Genomic DNA, 14,350 nt, shown 5'->3' with positions numbered 1-14,350 from the left:
CACTTCTCCTCGGTTGATTTATTCTGCCCGATATTCTTTTCTTTGTCCCACTTCTGGTGAGATCCTCTCTTTTGAACATAATTCTTTTTCCTTCCATAATTTTTCTTGTTATTAAAAGCTTGCCATTTACCTCTTCTGGGGTAATGATTTGCCGCATTTACTTCAGGAAATGGGGCGGCGCCAGCTGGGCGCGCTTCATTATTTTTTAATAACAACTCATTGTTGCGTTCAGCAACAAGAAGGCAAGAAATTAACTCAGAATATTTTTTAAACCCTTTCTCTCGATACTGCTGCTGCAGGAGCACATTCGAGGCATGGAAGGTTGAGAAAGTTTTCTCCAACATATCATGATCAGTTATTTTTTCCCCACACAATTTCATTCGTGAGGTGATCCGAAACATTGCAGAATTATATTCATTTATAGATTTAAAATCTTGTAAACGCAAATGCGTCCATTCATATCGGGCCTGAGGAAGTATCACCGTTTTCTGATGATTATACCTTTCTTCAAGGTCTTTCCAAAGATCTGCAGGATCTTTTAATGTAAGATATTCATTTTTCAATCCTTCATCAAGATGACGACGGAGAAAAATCATGGCTTTAGCTTTATCCTTCTGGGATGCATTATTTTCAGCCTTAATGGTATCTCCAAGATCCATTGAATCAAGATGGATTTCAGCATCTAATATCCATGATAAATAATTGTTTCCAGATATATCAAGAGCATTGAATTCAAGATGAGAGAGCTTCGACATAATGAAAATTTGTTACCTGAGTCTTCCTAAAAATTTGATCAGAGTCTCGTGCTGATAACGTGTTGTGAAATAAAAGATATATATATATATATATATATAATAAAGATGTATAAATAGAAGACTCTATTATTAATATAATTAGCTCAATAATTATTATATATATATATATAATAATATTATATGTTGTATTGTGTATATATATACAAAGATAAGAAAAAGTATTAAAAATAAAGAGAGAGAGATTTGCATTTGATACTATCTCAATATAATAAAGATGGTTAATATTGCTATTAATATTATATGTAAAGAGTAATAGAAAATAGAATTTAAAATACTTATAAAATAAAAGAAGAGAAAGAATTGTAATAATAATATAAGGAGAAGGGTATTTGATTGCATAAAAGAGGATTGATTTATTTGTATGAAAAGGAAGGAAGAATAATATTTTTGTTCTGTTGTTATTGTTGTTTATTCCTTTTGCCCGTACATCCTTTTATAGGCATACAAAACTAGCTTTTTCAAACCTCATTAAATCCATTCTCTCTTGAGAATGATTCCTTCAATATTGAGAAGGTGAGTCTACGTGGTCATCCATATCACAACAATTATAAGTTTATAGCTATATTATTTTAGAGAAATATAGGTAAATAATTTTTAGTCGGTCAGCTTTAAACAATTATGATTAATAATAATTAATTTTTTATTTAAAAAAATAAATTTTTTTTTACGAAAGATATGAGATTCAAACCCACAACCTCTTAATTGAGTAGGGGGAGACTATGCCATTTGAGCTATTACTTATTGACGTATTTAAAAAAATAATTATTAATTAATAATAATTAATTAATATGAAGTGTAATTTAAAATTATCTATTGATTGTTAGTTAAATTCCTATTAATTACCTAATGGAATTATATTATTTTTTAACGAGTAGTCATTATAATTATTGAGGAAAAGATACATGAGATCAAGAATTCAATAGTAAATCTTTTGTCAGTAGATAATTATTTTGGTATTCAAAAAATTTAAATTTTGATAAAATAATATCTAAAATATAGTAATAATAAAATGATTCTCTAATTATATTTTTGACAAAATAATTTAACGTTAAGTCAATAATAAACTTATCTAGTCAACGGTGAATTTTTATAAAAAATATTAGTTTATTTTTATCTTCTTTTATAAATTTACAATTTATCTACATATACACATTAGAGGGTAAAACCTCACTATAAAAAAAGGACAATAACTCTCTAAATTTTAATTTTTTTATATAAATTTATCTTAATTTTATTATATTGTAAAATTATTTTTGACTATTTTCTAATATTTCATCTAATTCTGATTCTTGCTTTATTTCTCTCTCATTATCATTATTTGTTACTATTTCTTATGTCTCCTTCATTTATCCACTACTACTCCTATTCTAAGTATGACTATCATCACCTTTTCTTAGGGATGTTAATGGGGGCAGGCGGGGACAGAGGATGTCTTCTTACTCCCCATCTCCGCCCTTAGATTTGTTTCCTGTTTTTGTCTCCGTTTTCCACTGTGGGGGATTATTACTCCCCATCTCTATTTTTCACAAGGCCTCATTCTCCATCTATCTGATAGTTCTAACCATAGAAAACACCGGATCAGCTGGTTCGACTGAAAAACCGGTGAATTGGACTCCTAATCGATCCGATTGATCAATATGACCGGACAAGAAACAGAACCGTAGAAAACCGATTTGAACCGGCCAGTTCTGATGAAAACTGGAGAATTGGCGGTTTTTTGGTTCACCCGGTCAGTTCAATTTTTTTTTAATTTGCTTTCCAACACGACGTTGTTTTGATTTAAAAAAAAAAGAAAACACTCCAATGGCGCCAATACCCCCCAATCCCCCATTCCTGTTTCCCCAACCCTAATCCCCTAAGGCCTAAACACAACGGCTAACGCCTAACCCTCCCCCTCACCTCACATCACCTCACCCTGTCACTCACCGCGCCACCGCCGCTCGCCGGGTAGTGTCGTCTTCTTCATCTCATCGTAGAAGACCTCACCGCGACACCTATTGTGAACTCTCAAGGAACAGAACATATTCGTTGGTCTGTGTCGTCGTCATCTTCTTCGCCGGTCTATTTCGTCGTCGTCTTCTTCGCCGGTCTGTGTCGTTATCTCCGTCTCCGTCGTCTGCTCTCTCGGACAGTGAAGCGGTCTCCGTCGTCTTCGTCCTCTACTGATCTGTTTTGTCAAACAGGTTGGTTATGAACTATGAATCTGTTCTGTTCTTCTTCTAATGCTTGTTGAAATTGAAATTATGAATCTTAGTATGAATATGTTGTTCTGTTTTGTTTTTCTAATGCATGTTGAAATTATAAAACTATTATGTTCTATTCTTCTAATGCTTGTTGACTATGCTTGTTGAACCTGTGAATTTTAGTATGAATCTGTTTGCTGAAATAGGAAATTTAAGGTTGTTGAATAGAGAATTTAAGTTTGTTGAATCTGCTTGAAGTTGTTTGTTGAAATTTTTTATATGAATAGGTGAAATTTCTGTTGTTGAAATAGCTGCTTGTTGAAATAGGTGATGTTAAAGTAATCTGTTTAGTATGAGTCTGCTTGTTCTGTGAATTTAAGGTTGTTGTCTTGTTGAATAGGAAATAAGGAATAAGGAATTTTGGGTTGCTGTTGTTTTAAAGTAATATGTTTTTCAATCACCTTTAGATGATTTAGGTATGCTTTTTTTTATCTATTTATGAATTATGATCAACTATGATTTTTGTATGCTTTATAACATGTTTTATATTATGTTTTATCTTGATTTGTAAAACATTATCTATAATGCTAGATCAATTGGATTTGTAAGATGATCGGGATGATGATGGAGCTAATAATTCTGTGAAAAATACAAATCAAAATGAAAGCAATCAGGATGTAGCTTCACATTTGTCAAATGAAGAACAATTTCCCGACTTCGAAATCACTCCTTGGATATAGTTTATGAATTGTTATCCTTATTGTGTCTAATTAAGATACTATTGTAGTAGTACTAACTAATTTCATGTCTATCTTTATATTAGTTATTTTTAGAATTTGAAACTTGGTTGTTTTTAAAATGTTGGTGAAGAACTGAAGATATGTATTTTGAATTTCTTAAGTTTATGAATTATCACTATTTTTAGTATTTTATATTTTTCGTTTATGTGTAATCGGTTTTATCGGTTCAACCAGTAATTTATCGATTGAACTAGTAAATCAGTGAATCAGTAACTTGACCGGTTTAATCACCGGTTCGGTTCTTACAACTATGGTTCTAACTAATTATTAATTTTCATATAAATAGAGCTGTAAGTATCCATCATATACAAAATAGCAAGATTTTATACAAAAAATCTAAACGATAAGACGGTGGCTTCTTTCGAAATGACACAGTGAGGGGACGCAACAGTGAGCCAGAGGACAGAGTAGTGGACGAGGTGGGAGACGCGGCAACAGAGAGGAGAAGGGACACGACGGCAGAGTTACGGAAAGGAACGCCGCAAATAGAGAGCACGACGCGGTGAGGTGTGACGATACGATGAGAAGGGAAAATGGCGAGGGGGTGGCTTTAGAGAGGTGAGATGGAGTATGGACAACATTAGGTATCTCTGAATTGAAGAAGGGTTATGCAAATGAGGATTAGGAGTTTTGGGTTATGCAGAGATGTGTGTGTGTGAAATGACTAAAAAATATATATGAGAAATATACTATTAAAGACAATTCAATAAATTTATGAATTTCGGGGATTAGCAGGGACGTGGCAGAGATCCCCGCTCAGGTCTCCGCGCCTGCCTCGAGAAAATTTTGTCCCCTGTCTCCATCCCCGCAAAAAAATTCTCCACAGTCAAATTTCCATTCAAAACAGTTCCCGCAGAGATCCCCACGTCTTGGAGAATTTTGTCATCACTATCTTCTCTTTACATGTCCCCACCTCCCCTTCTATAACCACCATAACATCTTCAGCAAGCACTTGAGACTTGTTTGTAAAAAGAAATATAGTAGTGTGTCTAGAATACATATTGACAAAGCTAACGTAAAATCTAAAGCCATTTAACGTTATTATTGGGGTTGGACCCCAAACATAAAATAGTATTTTTATATTGGTGAGTCTCTGGTGACCAAAAAAATAGTAACTAAACATAACTAAGGATTGACTATCCAATGAACAGATTACTGTGATATGTAGAATGTAGTGAATATGTCTTATATTATGGGCTAAGTGTAAAATACACAGTTTAAAATTGTAACAAAAAAATATCAACACTTTCTAACTTTATAATTAAAAGAATTAAAGAACGCTTGCTGATAATAAATTTATGGTGATTTAACTAATAATTTAATTTAACAAAGTGAATTTAAAATTTAATTTAAAAGCTATGATAAAATTTTTAATAAAATTTTGAATTTAAATTTTACACACGCTGATAATAAATTTATGGTAATTTATATAATAATTTAACTTAACAAATTGAATTAAAATTTTGATTTAAAAATCATGAGAAAATTTCTAACAATACGTTGAATTTAAAATTTTATGAAAATAGTAAAAATGTTTAAACTAATAATGTAGTAACTTAGAAATTGAATAAAAATTAAAAAAATAAAGTTACGAATATTATCAAGGAAATTGACTAATCATTAGTTAATAATTAATATAAAAATAAAAGGAAGACATCATGATGAAATATCTTTTTTTAAATATATCATACTTGTAAAATATATATTACAAAAAAAAATTATTAATAAAAATTGAATTTAATTTTTTTATACTGATAATATAAAATATTTTATATATTTGTTTAATTATATTTTTTTAAACAATCATTCATATGGTTAATAAAAAATAATTATTTTTGCTGATATGATAATATATAATTAAATTTTTGTGTAAATTATTTTATATTAATAATATATTAAAATTAAATTCATAAAAATATATATAAATATAATTGTACATTAAAGATTTAATTGGAATAATGAAATAAAAATTAATTATACATTTTAATTTATTTAACCGCCGGTTTATATTTATCTAATAATTTTAAATTTAAGTTTTACTAAGATATTTTTGAAAAATAGCTATTCTTCATCTTGTGTTTAGCAACCGTGTTTATTAGGGTTAAACCAGAGAATGGATTCTTCCAATTATTAAAAAAATTAAAATTGAGGGAATAAAGTGTAATTTTTAATTCTTTATTGTTCTTTCTTTCATATTTTTTTTATTTCACTTATAAAATTAATGGTGAGAGAACACACTTTACTCCTTCAATTGTTAAAAAAAAATTGAGAACAATCTATTCCCGTCAAACCATGATTCATTCGATTCCAACTCTACTACATGTCAAACTCTTATTTATTTTTTGATCTTAGCCATCTCCCAATCCTTATGACAGGGACAAACCCTTCTTATATAGGCTGAAATTTTTAAGTTATATGTGACAATTACCTTATAAATTAAACATTGATGAGTAGAATTTTTATTGCGATAAAAAATTAAGGTATGTATATCATTAGAACAACATTAATATCTTAATATAAGTTTTTAGAGAAAAATTTACAAGCAAGAATGGAATTTGAAAATAGAAACAACTAGAAAACGTACGAAGAGAGGTATATCATTCGAAAAACTACAATACTAATGCAAAGTTGATGTAGCCATCGTTATTATCTCATGTTGGACGCAGGACTTGAAATTACAGTTCTATTGAATACCTTCTTTTTTTTTTTTTATGGAATACATGCAAATTTGGTGACTTAAGTTTTGTTGTGTTCTTAGTAAATCTGAATATGCAACATTTAGCATGCAAGGAGTATTACTTGTATTTTATCATCAGAAATTTTTTTTCAATAAAAGATAGACACAATTTAAGGATATACTTTTAGGGACAAAATGAATTATCAAATTTGGAAATAGGTGACGGAAGAAAAATGTCGGTAAAGATTTTCACAAAAATATCACGTTGTAAGTATAGTTCTAAACCGACAATTAAACCTCAATCAATGTTTAGATTATTTGTAACAAATACAAACCCAATAAAATTAACCGAAGTATTCAAACCTCGGGTCGTCTTTCAAGTAATTGCAGGGAAGTATGTTTATTATTGGTTATGAAAATGTGTATTTTTGGGGTTTTTGAAATAAGGAATAAGAAAATATAGATTGCGAGAAAAATAAACTAATAACTAAGAAAGCTCTTAGTAAGGAAAGAGAATTAGAAGTCCTATTCTCATTATCTTCATCAATTGTGATGGTAAATGTGAATTGCCTTCACTTAGTTAACCTCTAACCAATGGAGGAAGGTCAAGTGCATACAATCAACTTGAGTTCACAAGTTCTAGTCAACTCATAGTGAGAGACTAGCTTTGGTAAAGTTCAAGCTAACCGGCAATCTTCAATCACCAATCAACAAAAGACTTTTGATAACTCAAGAGTCTCTAAATAACCAATCCAAGTTAAGAACATAGAAATCTAATTTAAAACCCAACCAAGCATTTTATCAAATACTTGGAAGGCATAAAATAAAAACATAGAAAACTAACAGGACATAGCAAAATCTAAGACTAACAATTGTAAGAGGAAACAATAACCACAAATTAAAAAAAAAGCAATCATAAATATGAAAACATAAATTGCATTAATATGGATTAAAGGAAACAAGAAGAATTCATAAACTAAGTTGGCAACATAAAGAAATCAACAAGAGAAGTAGATAAACTAAAGTACTAGAACAAATAAAAGTAGAAGAAAACTAAATTAAAGTAAGGTAGAAATCTGAATTGAAGAAGAAATAAAACGAAAAATCCTAAAACCTTGAGAGAGGAGAGAGCCTCTCTCTAGAAACCTACATCTAAACCTAAAAATTGTGAATGAATGAAAAGTGAATGATTGATCCCTTCCAGCTTCACTCTGCAGCCTCTAATCAGTATTTTTGGGCCTGAAACTGGGTCAAAAGCAGCCCAGAAATCGCCCCCAGCATTTTCTGTAATTACAGCACGTGATGCTCTGTCACGCGTACGCGTCAGCCACGCGTACGCGTCGCTTGAACTCGGCACTGGCCATGCGTAGGCGTCAGCCACGCGTGCGCGTCATATGTCTGCTGCACCACTCACGCGTACGCATCATCCATGCGTATGCGTTGCTGCCAGCTTCTCAAAACTTCAATTTCTTGTGTTCCTTCCACTTTGGCATGCTTCTTTTCCATCCTCTAAGCCATTCCTGCCCTGGAAAACTTGAAATCACTTAACACACATATCACGACATTAAATGGTAATAAGAGAGGATTAAAATTAGCAAATTTAAGGCCAAAGAAGCATGTTTTCAATCATAACACAAAATTAGGAAGGAAAATGTAAAACATACGAATTATATGCATAAGTGTGAGAATAATGGATAAAATCCACTCAATTCAATACAAAATAAACTATAAAATAGTGGTTTATCAATCTCCCCACACTTAAACATTAGCATATTCTCATGCTAAGCTAAAGAGTACCAAAAGAGTGGAGAGGGATGGTAGGACTTATTAAATGCAACCTATGTATATGAATGCAACTACATGCAAAATGCTGTTACCTACTTGGTTAAAAGTAAATCAAATTCTCCAAGAACAAATATGAACTGGATCTCACTAATTTAAATATCAAAATGAAGTACAAATAGACTTTCAAGATGAAAGCTCGTGAAAGCCGGGAACAAAGAATCGAGCATCAAACCCTCACTGAAAGTGTATACACTCTAATCACTCAAGTGTTTGAGGTTCGATTCTCTCAATTCTCTACTAATATTGCTTTCTAAGGTTTGCTCTTCTTCTACCAATCAACAAAAATTTAGTGTATGAATACACATATCAAGAGGTCTTTTAAGGTTTGTAATGGGGTTAGGATCAAGGTAGGAATGTATTTGGTTAAGTGGACTAAAATCCGAATCCTTGATTAACTTAAACTTCTCACCTAACTTAAGATAATCCATGTAATCAAAACACACAGTCTAACTACCCATTAACTATGTTTACCACATATTCATGCATCACAATTTTGAGTACAGTATATATGCATTGCTATCACCATTTACTTTGGGGCATTTTGTCCCCTTTTATTATTTGCTCTTTTTCTTTTCTTTTTTCTCTTTTTTTTTTATTTTTTTTTCTATTTTTTTCTTTTGTTTTTCTCAATGCATATGATTAAGGTATTGAATGCAAGAATATGTGCTCAATGATGAGCGGATAATTTATACGCTTTTTGGCATTGTTTTTAAATAGTTTTTAGTATGATTTGATTAGTTTTTAGTATATTTTTATTAGTTTTTAATTAAAAATCATATTTCTGGACTTTACTAGGAGTTTGTGTATTTTTCTATGATTTCAGGTATTTTCTGACTGAAATTGAAGGACTTGAGCAAAAATCTGATTTAGAGGCTGAAGAAGGACTGCAGATGCTGTTGGATTCTGACCTCCCTGCACTCAAAGTGGATTTTCTGGAGCTACAGAAACCCAAATGGCGCGCTCTCAATTGCGTTGGAAAGTAGACATCTAGGGATTTCTAGTAATATATAATAGTCTATACTTTGCCCAAGTTTAGATGACGCAAACTGGCGTTCAACGCCAGCTTTCTACCCTATTCCGGCGTTAAATGCCAGAAACAAGTTGCAAAGCAGAGTTAAACGCCAGAAATAAGTTACAAACTGGCGTTCAACTCCAAGAAAGACCTCTACACGTTGAAGCTTCAACGCTCAGCCCAAGCACACACCAAGTGGGTCTGGAAATGGATTTCTACATCATTTACTCATTTCTGTAAACCCTAGTAACTAGTTTAGTATAATAGGACTTTTTACTATTGTATTTACATCTCTGGTTAGTCTTTGACTAATTTTATGTTCTGAGATCATGTTTAGGGGGCGGGCCATTCGGCCATGCCTGGACCTTGTTCTTATGTATTTTCAACGGTAGAGTTTCTACACACCATAGATTAAGGTTTGGAGCTCTGCTGTTCCTCATGAATTAATGCAAAGTACTATTGTTTTTCTATTCAACTCAAGCCTATTTCTTCTCTAAGATATTCATTCGCACACAAGAACATGATGAATGTGATGATTATGTGACGCTCATCACCATTCTCACTTATGAACGCGTGCCTGACAAACACTTCCGTTCTACATGAAAGCAAGCTTGAATGCATATCTCTTAGCCTCCTGATCTACGATCAGAGTCTTCGTGGTATAGGCTAGAATTATTGGCGGCCATTCTTGAGATCCAGAAAGTCTAAACCTTGTCTGTGGTATTCCAAGTAGGATCCGTGAAGGGATGGCTGTGACGAGCTTCAAACTCGCGAGTGCTGGGCGTAGTGACAGACACAAAAGGATTACTGAATCCTATTCTAGCATGATCGAGAACCGACAGATGATTAGTCGTGCGGTGACAGCGCATTTGGACCATTTTCACTGAGAGGACGGGATGTAGCCATTGACAACGGTGATGCCCAATATACAGCTTGCCATGGAAAGGAGTATGAATGATTGGATGAAAGCAGTAGGAAAGTAGAGATTCAGAGGGAGCAAAGCATCTCCATACGCTTATCTGAGACTCTCACCAATGAATTACATAAGTATCTCTATCCTATTCTATATTTTTTTTATATTTTAATTATCTTAAATCCCATAACCATTTGAATCTGCCTGACTGAGATTTGCAAGATGACCATAGCTTGCTTCAAGCCCACAATCTCCGTGGGATCGACCCTTACTCACGTAAGGTTTATTACTTGGACGACCCAGTGCACTTGCTGGTTAGTTGTGCGAAGTTGTGACAAAGAACTAAGATTATGAACATGCATATTAAGTTTTTGGTGCCGTTACCAAGGAATGAACGATCACGATTTCGTGCACCAAGTTTTTGGCGCCGTTGCCGGGGATTGTTCGAGTTTGGACAACTGCCGGTTCATCTTGTTGCTCAGATTAGGTAATTTTATTTTAATTTTAAGTTTTTGTTTTTATTCTTTTTATTTTCGAAAAATTTTCAAAAAAAAATAATAATAAATTATTCTATGGCTTCAGAATTTTTAAGAATGAATTCTAGAGTTTTACGATGATCTGTTGAAGTCTGGCTAGCTGTGAAGCCATGTCTAATCCTTTGGACCGAGGTTTCAACTATCATTAGAAGAGCTTCTTTGTCTTTCTCAGCAATTTAGCTTTTGTATGTAATGATCTGCTAAAGCTTGGCTGGCCATTGGCCATTGGCCATGTCTAGTGTTTTGGATCGGAGCTTTCATTGAAAGCTTGGCTGGCTAGTAAGCCATGTCTAATTCCTGGACCGGAGTTTTAGACTAATATTGCATGATTCCTGGAATTTTCACTAGAAATTTTGAAATCCTTATTTTTCTTTTTCCAATTAATTTTCGAAAAATAAAAAAATAATAAAATCATTAAACCAAAAATAATTTTGTGTTTATTGTTTGAATCTAGTGTCAAATTGTAAGTTTGGTGTCAATTGTATTTTTTTTATTTCCTAAAAATTTCGAAACTCATGCATGGTGTTCTTCATGATCTTCAAGTTGTTCTTGATGATCTTCTTTGTTTGATCTTTGCATTTTCATGTTTTGTGTCTTTTCTTGTTTTTCATATGTATTTTCAATTTGTTAGTGTCTAAAGTTTGAAAATTTCTAAGGTTGGTGTCTTGCATTTTTTTCTTTTCTTAAAAAAATAAAAAAAGTCTTGATATTCATCTTGATCTTCAAAGTGTTCTTGGTGTTCATCTTGACATTCAAAGTGTTCTTGCATGCCTCATGTGTTTTGATCTTGAATTTTTATGTTTTGCATCATTTTTATGTTTTTCTCTCTCTTTATTAAAAATTAAAAAAAAAAATTATCTTTCCCTTATTCTCTCATAAATTTTCGAAAATTTGGTTTGATCTAGTCAAAAAGTTTTTAAATTTAATTGTTTCTTATGAGTCAAATCAAATTTTCAATTTAAAAATTCTATCCTTTTCAAATCTTTTTCAAAAATCAAATCTTTTTCATTTTTTCTTTCATAATTTCGAAATTTTTAAAATTTATTTTCAAAATCTTTTTCTTATTTCCATTTCATATTTTCGAAATTAATGCTAACAATTAATGTGATTGATTCAAAAATTTTAAGTTTGTTACTTGCCTAGTAAGAAAGGTTCAATCTTTAAATTTTAAATTCATATCTTTTTGTTTCTTGTTAGTCAAGTAATCAACTTTAACTTTCAAAATAAAATCTTTTTAAATTTCTTTTTCAAATCTTTTTCAAAATAAATGTCAATCACATCTTTTTCAAAATCAATTTCAAAATCTTTTCTAACCTCTTATCTTTTCAAAATTGATTTTCAAATCTTTTTCAAATTAATCCTATCTTTTTGTTTGATTCTTATCTTTTTCAAAACTACCTAACTAATTTTCTCTCTAATTTTCGAAAATCACTAACCTCTTTTTCAAAATTTCTTTTCATTAACTAATTATTTTAAATTTTAATTTTAATTTTATTCCTTTTCGTATTTTCGAATTATAACTAATATTTAAAATAAAAATAAAAATATTTTTATTTTATTTTATTTTATTTTATTTTCGAATTCTTCTCCCTCTCATCTCCTTCTATCTATTTATTTATTTATCTACTAACACCCTTCTTTCACTCAAAAATTCGAACCCACTCTTCTCCTCTGTGTTCGAATTCTTATCTTTTCCTTCTTCTATTCTTCTCTTCTTATACTCATATAAGGAATCTCTATACTGTGACATAGAGGATTCCATATTTTTTTTTCTGTTCTCTTCTTTTTCATATGAGCAGGAACAAGGATAAGAACATTCTTGTTGAAGCTGATCTTGAACCTGAAAGGACTCTGAAGAGGAAGCTAAAGCACAACTCTCTGGAGAAAATCTGACAGAAATTTTTGAAAAAGAAGGAGACATGGCCGAACCCAACAACAATGCAAGGAAGATGCTTGGTGACTTCACTGCACCAAATTCCAACTTACATGGAAGAAGCATCTCAATCCCTGCCATTGGAGCAAACAATTTTGAGCTAAAGCCTCAATCAGTTTCTCTGATACAACAGAATTGCAAGTTTCATGGACTTCCATCAAAAGATCCTTTTCAGTTCTTAACTGAATTCTTGCAGATCTGTGATACTGTTAAGACAAATGGGGTTGATCCCGAGGTCTACAGGCTTATGCTTTTCCCGTTTGCTGTAAGAGACAGAGCTAGAATATGGTTGGACTCTCAACCTAAAGATAGCCTGAACTCTTGGGATAAGCTGGTCACGGCTTTCTTAGCCCAGTTCTTTCCTCTTCAAAAGCTTAGCAAACTTAGAGTGGATGTTCAAACCTTCAAACAGAAAGAAGGTGAATCCCTCTATGAAGCTTGGGAGAGATACAAGCAACTGACCAAAAAGTGTCCTTCTGACATGCTTTCAGAATGGACCATCCTGGATATATTCTATGATGGTCTATCTGAATTATCTAAGTTGTCATTGGACCATTCTACAGGTGGATCCATTCACCTAAAGAAAACGCCTGCAGAAGCTCAAGAACTCATTGACATGGTTGTAAATAACCAGTTCATGTACACTTCTGAAAGGAATCCTGTGAGTAATGGGACGCCTCAGAGGAAGAGAGTTCTTGAAATTGATACTCTGAATGCCATATTAGCTCAGAATAAAATATTAACTCAGCAAGTCAATATGATTTCTCAGAGTCTGAATGGATTGCAAGCTGCATCCAACAGTACTAAAGAAGCATCTTCTGAAGAAGAAGCTTATGATCATAAGAACCCTGCAATAGCAGAGGCGAATTACATGGGAGAACCCTATGGAAACACCTATAATCCCTCATGGAGAAATCATCCAAATTTTTCATGGAAGGATCAACAAAAGCCTCAACAAGGCTTTAATAATGGTGGAAGAAACAGGTTTAGCAATAGTAAGCCATTTCCATCATCCTCTCAGCAACAGACAGAGAATTCTGAGCAGAATCCATCTAGCTTAGCAAATATAGTCTCTGATCTATCTAAGGCCACTCTAAGCTTCATGAATGAAACAAGGTCCTCCATTAGAAATTTGGAGGCACAAGTGGGCCAGCTGAATAAAAGAGTCACTGAAACTCCTCCTAGTACTCTCCCAAGCAATACAGAAGAGAATCCAAAAAGAGAGTGCAAGGCCATAACCTTACTTGGTGTGGCCGAACCCAGAGAGGAGGAGAAGGACGTGAATCCTAGTGAGGAAGACCTCCTGGGACGTTCACTGACCAATAAGGAGTTTCCCTTTGAGGAACCAAAGGAATCTGAGGTTCATCTAGAGACCATAGAGATTCCATTGAACCTCCTTTTACCATTCATGAGCTCTGATGACTATTCTTCCTCTGAAGAGGATGGAGACATCATTGAAGAGCAGGTTGATAAATATCTAGGAGCCATCATGAAGTTGAATGCCAGTTTATTTGGTAATGATACTTGGAAGGATGAACCCCCCTTGTTCACCAATGAACTAAGTGCATTGATAAGGCAGACATTGCCTCAAAAGAAACCGGATCCCGAAAAGTTCTTCATACCTTGTACCATAGGC

General features: G+C 32.6%; 1 non-coding gene across 1 annotated transcript; it reads right to left on the bottom strand.

The window, feature by feature from the left end:
- Positions 1 to 13,093: 13,093 nt before the first annotated feature.
- On the bottom strand, positions 13,094 to 13,201 carry LOC148550745 (small nucleolar RNA R71). The gene has a single exon (XR_015893008.1). It is a non-coding gene; the product is annotated as a small nucleolar RNA R71 (small nucleolar RNA).
- Positions 13,202 to 14,350: the final 1,149 nt, after the last annotated feature.

The sequence above is a fragment of the Arachis ipaensis genome, chromosome B7, assembly GCF_059453495.1.
Source record: "Arachis ipaensis isolate K30076 ecotype BB chromosome B7, ASM5945349v1, whole genome shotgun sequence".
In the NCBI taxonomy this organism is placed as follows: Eukaryota; Viridiplantae; Streptophyta; class Magnoliopsida; order Fabales; family Fabaceae; genus Arachis; species Arachis ipaensis.
Note: the sequence above shows the minus strand (reverse complement) of the source record. Positions and strands in the feature narration are given on the sequence as shown.